The sequence below is a fragment of the Myotis brandtii genome, unplaced genomic scaffold (assembly GCF_000412655.1).
Source record: "Myotis brandtii unplaced genomic scaffold, ASM41265v1 scaffold216, whole genome shotgun sequence".
NCBI lineage: Eukaryota > Metazoa > Chordata > Mammalia > Chiroptera > Vespertilionidae > Myotis > Myotis brandtii.
The window spans coordinates 4081927-4094348 of record NW_005358092.1 but is presented as its reverse complement, the minus strand read 5'-3'; the positions used below and the strand labels follow the sequence as shown (position 1 = coordinate 4094348).

General features: G+C 44.6%; 1 protein-coding gene across 1 annotated transcript in view; it reads left to right on the top strand.

The window, feature by feature from the left end:
- Positions 1-12422, top strand: part of B4GALNT3 (beta-1,4-N-acetyl-galactosaminyl transferase 3) — a 105165-nt gene that overhangs the window by 51514 nt on the left and 41229 nt on the right. The gene's annotated exons all lie outside the window — the stretch shown is intronic.

Here is a 12422-nt window from a genome sequence, read left to right as displayed (position 1 = left end):
GGGCTCAACAGGGCAGGGCGGGCGGAGGGAGCGGTTATGGCCCCTCTCAGTCCCGTTCCCAGAGGCTCTGCTTCTCAGAACCCCCGGAACCGCTGCAAACCTCGGAGGGAAAGCTGCCTTCCAACTGATGCCAGACACTCCCGCTTCTCCCGTTTGGGTCCGAGTCCCCAGCGATTCGCCCGTATCTGGAGCTCAGAGTCTGAGACTCCCCCCTGACCGAAAACGACAACCGCGCTCTCAGCCACCAGCCCGCTTTGCGCGCGCACCTCCGCACCTGAGTTTTTTCCACACTGCGCCTCCTCTGAGCCTCGGTGTGCTGTTATTTTTCCTTCTAGTTGAAGAGTCTCTCCTCAGCCAGCCTTCCTGTGGTTCTGGGTGATGTCCGTTCCGTCTTTTAGTTGTATTTTTGAAGTGGTTGTTTGCGGCAGCAGTCTCCGGTGTTTACCTATGCCGCCATCTTGGTCTCTCCCACATCCCACTGTCTTATGAAGAAGCCACCATAAGATTAACAGATATTCCACACTATGTAACAAGTGACTTAGCTAGACATTTGGTAGCTCTTCCTTGAGACAACTTGGGATTTGACTCTCTGGAATAAACTAACATCAGGTGAAAGAATAAAGAGGGGCAAGGGTGACCTCCATGCTGACCTCCCCAAGAGAAATGGCAGTGGCACTAGTGGCTCTCACAACATGCTTCTTTCCTGTTTGTCCCCACTGCAGCCTCCAACCTTGGATTCCTAAGAGCCTAGCCAGGGAAAGGAAGGAATGTCTACACTGCCTCTCCACCCCACCCCCCGACCTTCTTGGATTAGAGAATTGCTTTGGATAAACCCCAAATCAAGTATTGGCTCTTGCTGAAATTTGTCTGAGGGAGAAATGTACCCCCATCCTTGGGTTTGGCTTTTGCGATTTCTGGCCTTTCTCATGCTTCCTCGTCCCATTTTCAGAATGTTCCCACTGGATGAGATATGGTCTCCCTGACACACTTCATTGTCATGGGGAGAGTGTCCTGACGACCCTTGTTTCACATTACCAGATCCAGGATTGCTATCTTCAGAGAGATAGGGGTCTGAATAGGTCTGCTTCTCAAATTGTCCTGCATCTGGAGTTGATAGGAACTGGGGGAGGTGAATGGGGAGCTAGAAACAAAGCTCTGTGGAGCCCGCCAAGGATTTCCAACCCTCTCCCATGAAGAGCCCTAGATCAGTGACAGGTGGGAGCATTGCCATTTGCAACTCCATCCATCCTTTTTGTCTTCCTTCATTTGCATAGATTTGAGCCAGTTAAGCATCAGCCAATACTTTTCTTATAAATCAGACTGTAACCCAGTTTGTCTTTCTCATTTATTTTAACTTCTGAAACTGCACAAGTACAGTATACCTAGAGATATGTCACTGAACAGTTCTATGCACTTAAAAAAAATGTTTTTTAAGGACCAAAATATTTTATTTTAAAAAAAATATATTTTATTGATTTTTTACAGAGAGGAAGGGAGAGGAATAGAGAGTTAGAAACATCGATCAACTGCCTCCTGCGCACCCCCCACTGGGGATGTGCCCACAACCAAGGTACATTCCCTTGACCAGAATCGAACCTGGGACCCTTCAGTCCGCAGGCCGACGCTCTAGCCACTGAGCAGAACTGGTCAGGGCAAGGACCAAAATATTTTAAATGCAATAGGGAGGCTTTATTATTTAAAGGGCCCCATGATGGATCTGCTAGCAATATGAAGTCATCATTTGCATGTGTTTATCATCAGATCACAGAAGGTAACATTTGAAGCAATCCCTAAATGTCATCATTCTATTAAATGGCTTACCCCCATCATTTACACGGCCTTGGCAGAGAGCCGCTGTCTGACTATCAGAGGCAGAGATTCAAATGTACCAGAAAATGAGCTGACAGAGCTTGAATTTAACTACAATTTGGCACTGCCACCCCCATCCTTCACCCTACACCCTTCTCCCCACACAAGGCTCCACATGTATGAGGGTTAACATCTCAGGTTGAAGTGCTTTCCCATAAAAGGGTTGGGCTTGTTCTGGGAGGCCCTGCAAAAGAAAAGAACTCAGTAACAATGTGAACCATCCAGCTGAGGGGCTGACTGCTTTGACATGCAGAACATTCCATGTCACCTCGAGCCCCAGCTTGGAGCCCACCTGTCAGGAGTGCTTGAGTAGAGGGTTGGTGTTAGTTAACCTGTGAAAGAAATGTCTGATGATCACCATCACCCTTTGTAACTGGAAGAGATGTGAAAAAATGACCTAGCCCAAGGTCCCATAGCCAGTGGGGGCAGAATGTCTTTCCTCTTCCCCTCCAGCCTCAGGCTGGACCTACGGTGGACTTCCCATTAATATTAGTTGATGAAGAGAAAGCTTTCAGAACCTTCCCATTGTGTCTGTCACCTCTGAAGAGCCAGTACATATTTTGAAACAACTTTTTAATTTTCATTTATTTTTTAAATATATTTTTAAATTGATTTCAGAGAGAAGAAGGGAGAGGAGAGAGAGATAGAAACATCAATGATGGGAGAGAATCATTGACCGGCTTCTTCCTGTACTCATCACGCTGGGGATCTAACCCACAATCCGGGCATGTGCTCTGACTGGGAATCGAACCATGATCTCCTGGTAACCATTGACCTATAATAGGTCAATGCTCAACCACTGAGCCATGCCGGCTGGGCCGATCTGCCTCTCTCTTAAACATTATACTCCACTCTCAGTCTCAAGTTCACCACTCAGCCCTGGCCTTTCCCTCTGACCTCTGCTTTACACAGGCCCCTATAGCTGAGCTTCAGCAGTTCTTTCCCAACCAGAGATTGCAAACACACTCCTTTTAGAACTGGAGACTTAAACCACAGCAAGGGAAGAAATAGACAACCTCTTTGTCTTATCCCACAGCAGGCTTCCAACACTGCAAAATAAAATAATCATTTCTCCAAAAGGAGCCCAGAAACCAAAGTCTTTTGTTTCCATGGTGCCTAGTGAGGCTGACAGGAGAGTGTGACCGAGCTGGGCAGAGTTGGGGCAGAGGCACCAGGCTCCTAAACCTTGCTAGGGAGCTCTCCACGTGGGGAAGGTGGAGACACAACACACTCAGCTGTTTTTTCTCACCCGGCACAGAATCTCTGCCAGGTGCCAACAGGCATTTGAGACAGACATACTCCCACGACACTGCTTGCCAACACTTCAAAGATGATGGACAACTTGTCCTGAGGACGCTGGCACCTACTGACCTTCGCTGTACCTTTGCTGCCCTCCCTCAGACCCCAGTTAGGGGTGAGTAGATAGGTTTGATGAGCAAAAGGGCTGTAGCCAAGAAGTACTTTGCAAAATGCAATTGCTTAATAATAAATGAGCATCAGAAGGCAGCCTGGGGCCACTGTGCTTTAGAAACGGACTGCACTGGGAGGACAGCAGTGAGGGAGGTTTCCAGGGCCGGAGAAACTTGGGAAGCAACACCAAGTGGGGGAAGGGAGAGGTTTCCTGGGGGATTTGGGTGATACTGAAACCCGGATATGGATTAGGAGAAAAAATAGCAACTTTGCTCTCAGGGAATCTTACTCTCCCAAATGCAGATTGCATGGACCCAAATCAGGTCTCTGCTCTTGTTGGCTGAGACCTATTTTAAGAGACTCTTATAAATATACAAAGACGGAAATGCCTGGGTGGGGGTGGTAAGAGGATGTGGTTCGACTCCAGGACAGGATCTGACTCAAATCACACCTCCCTTCTGGATTACATGCTGTCAGGAGGGATGCCTCCGAGGTGGTGTTTGGAAGGAGGTGCTGAGAGCAGAACTGGTTGTGCCTAGTGAAGTTCCTGCCAGCCTTGATGTGTGTCCCCACCAGTGCCCTAGACGGCAGGACAGAGAAGCGCACTGTGGGGTGGGTGGTGGGAGCAGGGAGGAAAGGAGACCAGAAGCCTCTTCTCCACACTCCTGGAGAGCCTCTGTACTCTCACCCCTTGTGCATGATATAAAACTAGAGGCCCGATGCATGAAATTCATGCACGAGTAGGCCTTCCTTCCCCTGGCTCCCTGCACGGGCTTCCCTCTGGCACTTGGCATCCGGGACCTAGCTTCCCTCACAGCCCCGGCTTCGTCTGGAAGGTTGTGCACCAGAAAGAACAATCACTACTCCTTCACTCTTCTACTCACATTTTATTTATTCCCCCTTACCAAATATCAATAACATAACAGCCTGAAGGAACATTATAATTTCCACTATGTATACTCTGAAATTCAGAGTAAAGAAAGTTTTAAAATATTCATTGAAAAATGAGGCAACTGAAATGTCAACATTTTCATCTCAAACTGTTTAAGAGCCATCTGGGAAAGGAATATGAGTTCTGTTTATATCTTTTTTCAAAAATATAGTTTTATTGATTTTAAAGAGGAAGGGAAAGGGAGAAAGAGATAGAAACATTAATGATGAGAGAGAATCATTGACCGGCTTCTTCCTGTACTCATCACGCTGGGGATCTAACCCACAATCCGGGCATGTGCTCTGACTGGGAATCGAACCATGATCTCCTGGTAACCATTGACCTATAATAGGTCAATGCTCAACCACTGAGCCATGCCGGCTGGGCCGATCTGCCTCTCTCTTAAACATTATACTCCACTCTCAGTCTCAAGTTCACCACTCAGCCCTGGCCTTTCCCTCTGACCTCTGCTTTACACAGGCCCCTATAGCTGAGCTTCAGCAGTTCTTTCCCAACCAGAGATTGCAAACACACTCCTTTTAGAACTGGAGACTTAAACCACAGCAAGGGAAGAAATAGACAACCTCTTTGTCTTATCCCACAGCAGGCTTCCAACACTGCAAAATAAAATAATCATTTCTCCAAAAGGAGCCCAGAAACCAAAGTCTTTTGTTTCCATGGTGCCTAGTGAGGCTGACAGGAGAGTGTGACCGAGCTGGGCAGAGTTGGGGCAGAGGCACCAGGCTCCTAAACCTTGCTAGGGAGCTCTCCACGTGGGGAAGGTGGAGACACAACACACTCAGCTGTTTTTTCTCACCCGGCACAGAATCTCTGCCAGGTGCCAACAGGCATTTGAGACAGACATACTCCCACGACACTGCTTGCCAACACTTCAAAGATGATGGACAACTTGTCCTGAGGACGCTGGCACCTACTGACCTTCGCTGTACCTTTGCTGCCCTCCCTCAGACCCCAGTTAGGGGTGAGTAGATAGGTTTGATGAGCAAAAGGGCTGTAGCCAAGAAGTACTTTGCAAAATGCAATTGCTTAATAATAAATGAGCATCAGAAGGCAGCCTGGGGCCACTGTGCTTTAGAAACGGACTGCACTGGGAGGACAGCAGTGAGGGAGGTTTCCAGGGCCGGAGAAACTTGGGAAGCAACACCAAGTGGGGGAAGGGAGAGGTTTCCTGGGGGATTTGGGTGATACTGAAACCCGGATATGGATTAGGAGAAAAAATAGCAACTTTGCTCTCAGGGAATCTTACTCTCCCAAATGCAGATTGCATGGACCCAAATCAGGTCTCTGCTCTTGTTGGCTGAGACCTATTTTAAGAGACTCTTATAAATATACAAAGACGGAAATGCCTGGGTGGGGGTGGTAAGAGGATGTGGTTCGACTCCAGGACAGGATCTGACTCAAATCACACCTCCCTTCTGGATTACATGCTGTCAGGAGGGATGCCTCCGAGGTGGTGTTTGGAAGGAGGTGCTGAGAGCAGAACTGGTTGTGCCTAGTGAAGTTCCTGCCAGCCTTGATGTGTGTCCCCACCAGTGCCCTAGACGGCAGGACAGAGAAGCGCACTGTGGGGTGGGTGGTGGGAGCAGGGAGGAAAGGAGACCAGAAGCCTCTTCTCCACACTCCTGGAGAGCCTCTGTACTCTCACCCCTTGTGCATGATATAAAACTAGAGGCCCGATGCATGAAATTCATGCACGAGTAGGCCTTCCTTCCCCTGGCTCCCTGCACGGGCTTCCCTCTGGCACTTGGCATCCGGGACCTAGGCTTCCCTCACAGCCCCGGCTTCGTCTGGAAGGTTGTGCAGAAGGACGACCAGTCTAATTAGCATATTATGCTTTTATTATAGATTATTCACTTAGGAGTCAGTCCTCCTTTCCCCTGCTAGAGGGACTGAGTCTTCCCTAAAGATGAAGACTTTCTTCGACATACCTTTGTTCTCCTGCAGGACCCAGTGAATTCAGTCAGTATTTTAATGATCTGAACATTCATTCTTAAGATTCTGGACAAATATTTAGACCCTTACCCTTATTTTCCAGGTAAGATGAGTGATGGGCCCAGATTCCTTCAGCTAGTTAGCCACATGTCATCCTCAACACATCCAACTCCAGCAAATTTTGGCAGGGTTGGAACACCCAAAGAAATGTCAGTGGGGTACTGCTGGGTGGGGCTAAAATGTGGCAGCAAAGGGCAGGCTTCAGATATCCTCCTGGCAGTTTTGCACATAAGTTTGTACTGGGGGATTCTACAAGCATTTATTTGCCCAGATGCTGAGTTGGTTGGTTACCTGTGGGCTTTGTAAGCAATGAAAATAGGGCGTCTATTGTTTCAACTCTTTGAGAGGTTGATGTGTACTTCCTTGGGGTGAGAAAGCACTGTGGTTGGGTAGAACTCCCCCCTGATCCTCAGGTTTCTTCCTGTGATCTGAGAACTGCTTTGAGGGGGGTGGTAGGCAGGAGGAGGGGCTGGTAAGGGGAGCTGGAGCTGAGAGGGAAGCAGGCCCTTTCAAGTGCAAGTCAGACTCTGGTGAGTCAGACACTTCATGCCCTGGGGTGCAACGTGAGTCATTTAATCTAATTGGTTTAATAAGTAAAGTATCTTGGTATAAAGAGGAGGGGTTTGGGTCTGAGTAGGAGGGGCACTTGCTATCTATAAACCCTACCTAGGCAGCTTTGAAAAGAAACCTGTTGCCTGCTCTCTAGGGATCATGATAATTAAATTGGGGGTAGAGAGATGCTTGGAGAAGGAGGGAGAATAGAGACCTGGATGTTGGGGTGGAAAATGAAGTAGAGGCCATGGGGGCATTATTTGTTCATTAAAGTATAATTCAGTGGTTTTATTATATTCACAAGGTTGTGCAACCACCACCACTATCTAATTCCAGAACATTTTTTACCATTTCCAATAGGAACCCAGTACCCATTTAGTACTCATCCCCAGCACTGGCAACCTGTAATCTACTTTCTTTCTCGATGGATTTGCCTATTCCGAACGTTGTCTGGCTTCCTTAAAACTGTGTTTTCAAGGCTCACCCACATGATATCCTGTATCAGTATTTCATTTCATTTTCTTGCTGAATAATACTTTATTTTGTTTATCCTGTCATTATTGATGGGTTTTGGATTATTTTTACTTGTTGGCTGTTATGAATATTGCTACGATGATGTTTTCATTTCTCTTGGGTAGAAGAAGTAGAATTATGGTAACTATGTTTACCTTTTTGAGGAACTGCCAGAATGTTTTACAAAGCGGTCACGCCATTTTATATTTTCACCAGCTGTGTTCTAGGGTTCCAGTTTCTTTCACCTCCTCACCAACACTTGTTATTGTCTGTCTTTTTTATTATAGTCATTCTAGTGGGTGTGAAGTGATTCTGCACTTGTTTTAACATACTTTTCTACCTTCTCTTGCCAATTAAGGTGGGTCGCCATCGTCATCCCCATTTCACTTATAGATCAGCTGTCCCAGTTAAATTATAGGACATAAACATAAAACATCTAAACTATTGAAAAGATGTCCTTGACATTATTGTTGAGGGAATAAAACAAGTTGCAGCTAATATAGTGTAAGTCCATCTATAAATACTCCCATCAGATTGGCAAAAATTTAAATATTGTGTGGTGCTGATGAACTTGCCTGGAAACAAACATTTTAAAATAATGTGGTTGACTATGTAAATTGCTTTCAAAGATTTCTGGAAAATAATATGTTAATTACTGAAATTTAAAAAATATACTTTACCTCGTAATCTCACTTTGAAACTTCATCTATAGAAAACATAGCCGCCACACATGCTTGAAGCATTGTTTGGAAATGAATGTCCATCAATAGGAAAATTGTTCGTTAAATTGCGCTTTACTCATACATGGAATATTATTGCAGTTATTTTAAAAAATAAATTACGTTTTGACCTATTATTATGTCAATAATGTGAGTGAGAAAAGCAAGTTCCATTGTAGTATATGTAATATGAGCATACCTTTTAAAACAAACAACTAATAAGTCCTATTAGTGTGTGAGCAAATAGAAAGGGATAGAAGTCTGCTTAACTGCTAATATTAGTTATGGTGGAGAGGGGTGGAAGGAGAGGATATACTTTATACAGGGTGGGGCAAAAGTAGGTTTATTCTTGTATTATTATTTATTGTTGTATTATTTTCCATATGAACAACTGTAAACCTACTTTTGCCCCATCATATATATCTATATATCTATATATCTATATCTGTAGTTCACTGGCTGTGGTGAACACTTGGAATTTTTAGGAAATGGATGGAACCATGCATAGGAAGAGTTTGTGGTCAAAGCAGAATAGTGGATAAAAATAGATGCTGGAACCAGAGACCTAGGGTTCAGGTCCTGGCTCAGCCACTTACAAGCTAAGTGGCTTTGGACAAGTTACTTAATCTCTGAATTTCAATTTTCTCACCTGTAAAATGGAGATAATAATAGTACCTACCTCAGAGGGTTCTTATGAGAATTAAATGAGGTAATATTTGTAAAATGTTTAGCTCAGTGCCAGGCACATAGTAAATGCTAAATGCATTAACTCTTTTTATTATCACCTCCAATATTTATTGAGCACTTACTTTTTGCCACTCTCATTTGATCTTCATAATAACCCTATAAGGTAAATCCTACTAATATCTAAACCAAGGTTTAGAGATTAAGATTACATAGCTAGACTTCATGGCACTGACTCTAGAGTTCTCCCTCTTAACCATTGTGTGAAACTAGATGGATACTGTTAACAGTGACATCATTCATTCAACAGATGCCCACCATGTGCCATGCATAAGGGACAAAATGTGTGGGGAGAAGATAGCTTTTATACACATACACGTGTAATATGTCTAGTGGGTTCCAGCCGGGGAACCAAGGCAGGTGCTTGGGTGCGGTTTAGAGCAGTCAGATGGAGCAGAAACAATCCAAGTTGCTCTGTACAAGCTAAATCTCCATAGGGGCAGTAGCTTCTTCCCTTCCCAGACCCAGTAACCACCTACTTCCCAAAATACCTACTCTAGACCTGCTTCACCAAGAAGTCTTCTCTTCCCTGGTCACCAGGACCCTCCTCTCTGAATTCCAGAATCTTATTTAGGGCTTCATTGTGCACCATGTCATGTTACCAAACCCACCCCTCATGCGTGAAACAGAGTTGTGACGTGGAGAAGCACAGGAGGGATTCAGACCTGGGTGTGAAAATCCAGCCCGATTATTCATTAACAGCGATGGCAGGGCCACCAGCTGTGACTTCCTGACCTGGGCTGGTTCCTTAGCCTTCATTTCTTTATCATAAATGCGTCTCCATAAAATGAACTTCACAGGGGTGCAGTGAGGGTTCATTGGGCAGCAGTGGGAAGACTGTGGACTTTGGAACCAATAAAAGTAGTTTGAATTCCAGTTTGGCTACTTACGGGATCTTGAGCAAATCCTCTAAACTCGTTAAACCTCAGTTTTATAATTAGGAGAATGGGAGAGTAATACCTTACAGGGTTATTGTGCGTTGGAAATTAACGTAAAATTTCCGATCAAGAGTAAAGAGCTAGTACTATGAATGCGAAAGGAGCTGCCTGTTGCCTGACTGCATGGAACAAATGTTATTTAATTCATTCATTGGACTTAATTATTCTTTCTAACTGAATGAGAGGAGGTAGGGAGATGAGACAGCTGAGCCTCTGAGAGGTTAAGGAATTGCTGAAGGTCACACAGATAGACAGTGGCAGGGCTGGTATTCAATTCCATATATTTCTTGCTTGAAACTGATTGTGAACACAATGCTTGATCAATCACCCACCCAGAGCCAGGCAAAGCAGCTATGTATATATAGCTCAATAAATGCAGTTAATTGACTGCTCATGCAGCTTCCTCTTTTAAAAAATTTTTTTTAAAGCTTCCTTCCCACTATGAGCCATTTAGTGCAACCATCAGAGCTCTAATAAACTGATCCAAAAAGCCAATTCAAAATAAATAGCAGACTGTGCAGTCTTTGTGAGAAAGCTGTACTTGTTTTTGTATGGTGGTGAACTCCAGGGAAACCTAGCTCAGTGCCTCAGCCCACTCCTGGGAATATTTGCATCTTACTACAAACCACCTACAACAGGCTCTTTGAAAGATGGAAAACATATTCCCCTAAGACCTGGGATTGCTAAACAGTTAATAGATCCCCAAGGGTTATATGTATTACTAGGATACCGACTGCTATCACAGGTCATTAAATATCAAAGTTTATGCTCAGGAAGCCAAAAAATGATCTAAGTTCTCTGTGCCTCACTGTTTTCACAAGTGCTCCTGGTAGGAGAAAGTTCCAGAAACCATTTAGGTATCACATAGGTAAAATGAGATTCGCACAGATCAGAAAGATTGAAATATTAAACTGTTAGCAGCACGCGGCTCAGTGGTAGTGAGTTTCCCTTTGCTTTTCATCTTTGGAGTTTTCTTATGCACTGGTTCCTCCTCCAAAGCTAGCGTTCTCTCCTTTCTCTCTCTCTCCCTCTCTCTATCTCCCTCCCTCCCTCCTTCCCTCCCTCCCTCCTTCCTTCCTTCCCTCCCTCCCTCTTGATAAAAATTACAGTAGTTGTGTCCAATTTGGAGAGCAGGTTTTTAAAAAATATATTTTATTGATTTTTTACAGAGAGGAAGGGAGAGGGATAGAGAGTTAGAAACATCGATGAGAGAGAAACATCGATCAGCTGCCTCCTGCACACCCCCCACTGGGGATGGGCCCCAACCAAGATATATGCCCTTGTCAGGAATTGAACCTGGGACCCCTCAGTCTGCAGGCAGATGCTCTATCCACTGAGCCACACCGGTTAGGGCTGGAGAGCAGTTTTTATCAGCTCATCTCTAGCTGTCCTTGAGTTCTTCTTTGGTTCCCACCAGACCTTGTTTATTTGTTGGTTCACTAAGGTTCTTTAAGCCAAATCTGACACACAAATTCAGGTTGAGTGACTGTTGCTTCTTAATTCAGTCTCCTTGGCAAAAAGTGGATAGAGTTGAGTTAGTTGAGTTGCTCACTTAACTTTTATTTTATTATTTTTAAAAATATATTTTTATTTATTTCAGAGAGGAAGGAAGAGGGAGAGAGAGATAGAAACATAAATGATGAGAGACAATCATTGGTCGGCTGCCCTCTGCACACTCGACACTGGGGATAGAACCGGCAACCCAGGCATGTGCCCTGACCAGGAATCGAATGGTGACTTCCTGCTTCATAGGTCCATGCTCAACCACTGGGACACGCTGCCCGGGCACTCACTCAACTTTTAATAGTGCTCATGATAATTCTAGGGAAGTTTACCTAGAAATTTTTCTTTGCTGGGGAAGTCATTTTCATATTCTTGGTTTTCTACCACCTCCATATGTCCTCTGTGTGTGGGAATTTCAAACTGTATTTGACCTAGCAATGATTCTGTGTTGTCTCCACTTCTGTGCATGGTTTGGGCAGCTGTCACTTCTGTCAGGCATAGTGGTGGATCTGCATCAGCCCGCTGGCTCAAGGGAAAGAGAGTGCTGGAAGAAATTGTTGCAGGCGGTTGGGAGGGGACAGGGCATGGGATAGAAGGTCCTAGGATGAACTTTTATCCTCTTGAACTGCTTGTGCATTTTTAGCCAACATTCCTGTCAATCCAACTATGAATGGGCTAGATAGGGTTGTATAGATCAGGCCTGGCTGGTCATTTCACCAGAGAATTTAGCAAATTTGATAAGAGTAAGGACAGTAGAAATCCGTGAAACTGATCATTTAGTGTCAAACAGTGTGAATTTTTAGGTCTGGGTTTTCAGGAACGATGAACTGTTTCAGACAATCTATTGCCTTGGTCAGACCACAAAGCCTGATTTGGGGTTCAGAAAACATAATCACTGACACATGAAATAACCAGTTGACTTAATAAAAATTTCACTTCTCTGTTTATTGCACTTTTCTCTGTAGACATAGAGCTGGTACTTTGATTGTATGGTGTATAAAAACCATAGAGTAACAAGTTTAATCAGCCATGATAGGAGTCAGTGTTTCACTGCATTTGTGAAGGAAAGAGTAGACTGGCAGGGATTACCCAGTGGTATTGTGACCAATGGTATCTGAGCTAAAGTAGATATTTTAACAATCACACTGCAGTCCAATGAGCAGATTCTTTTTTGTAAAGGTAGGAAACAGATAATACTGACCGGGCTGACTACTGGCGCTCCTACTTAGC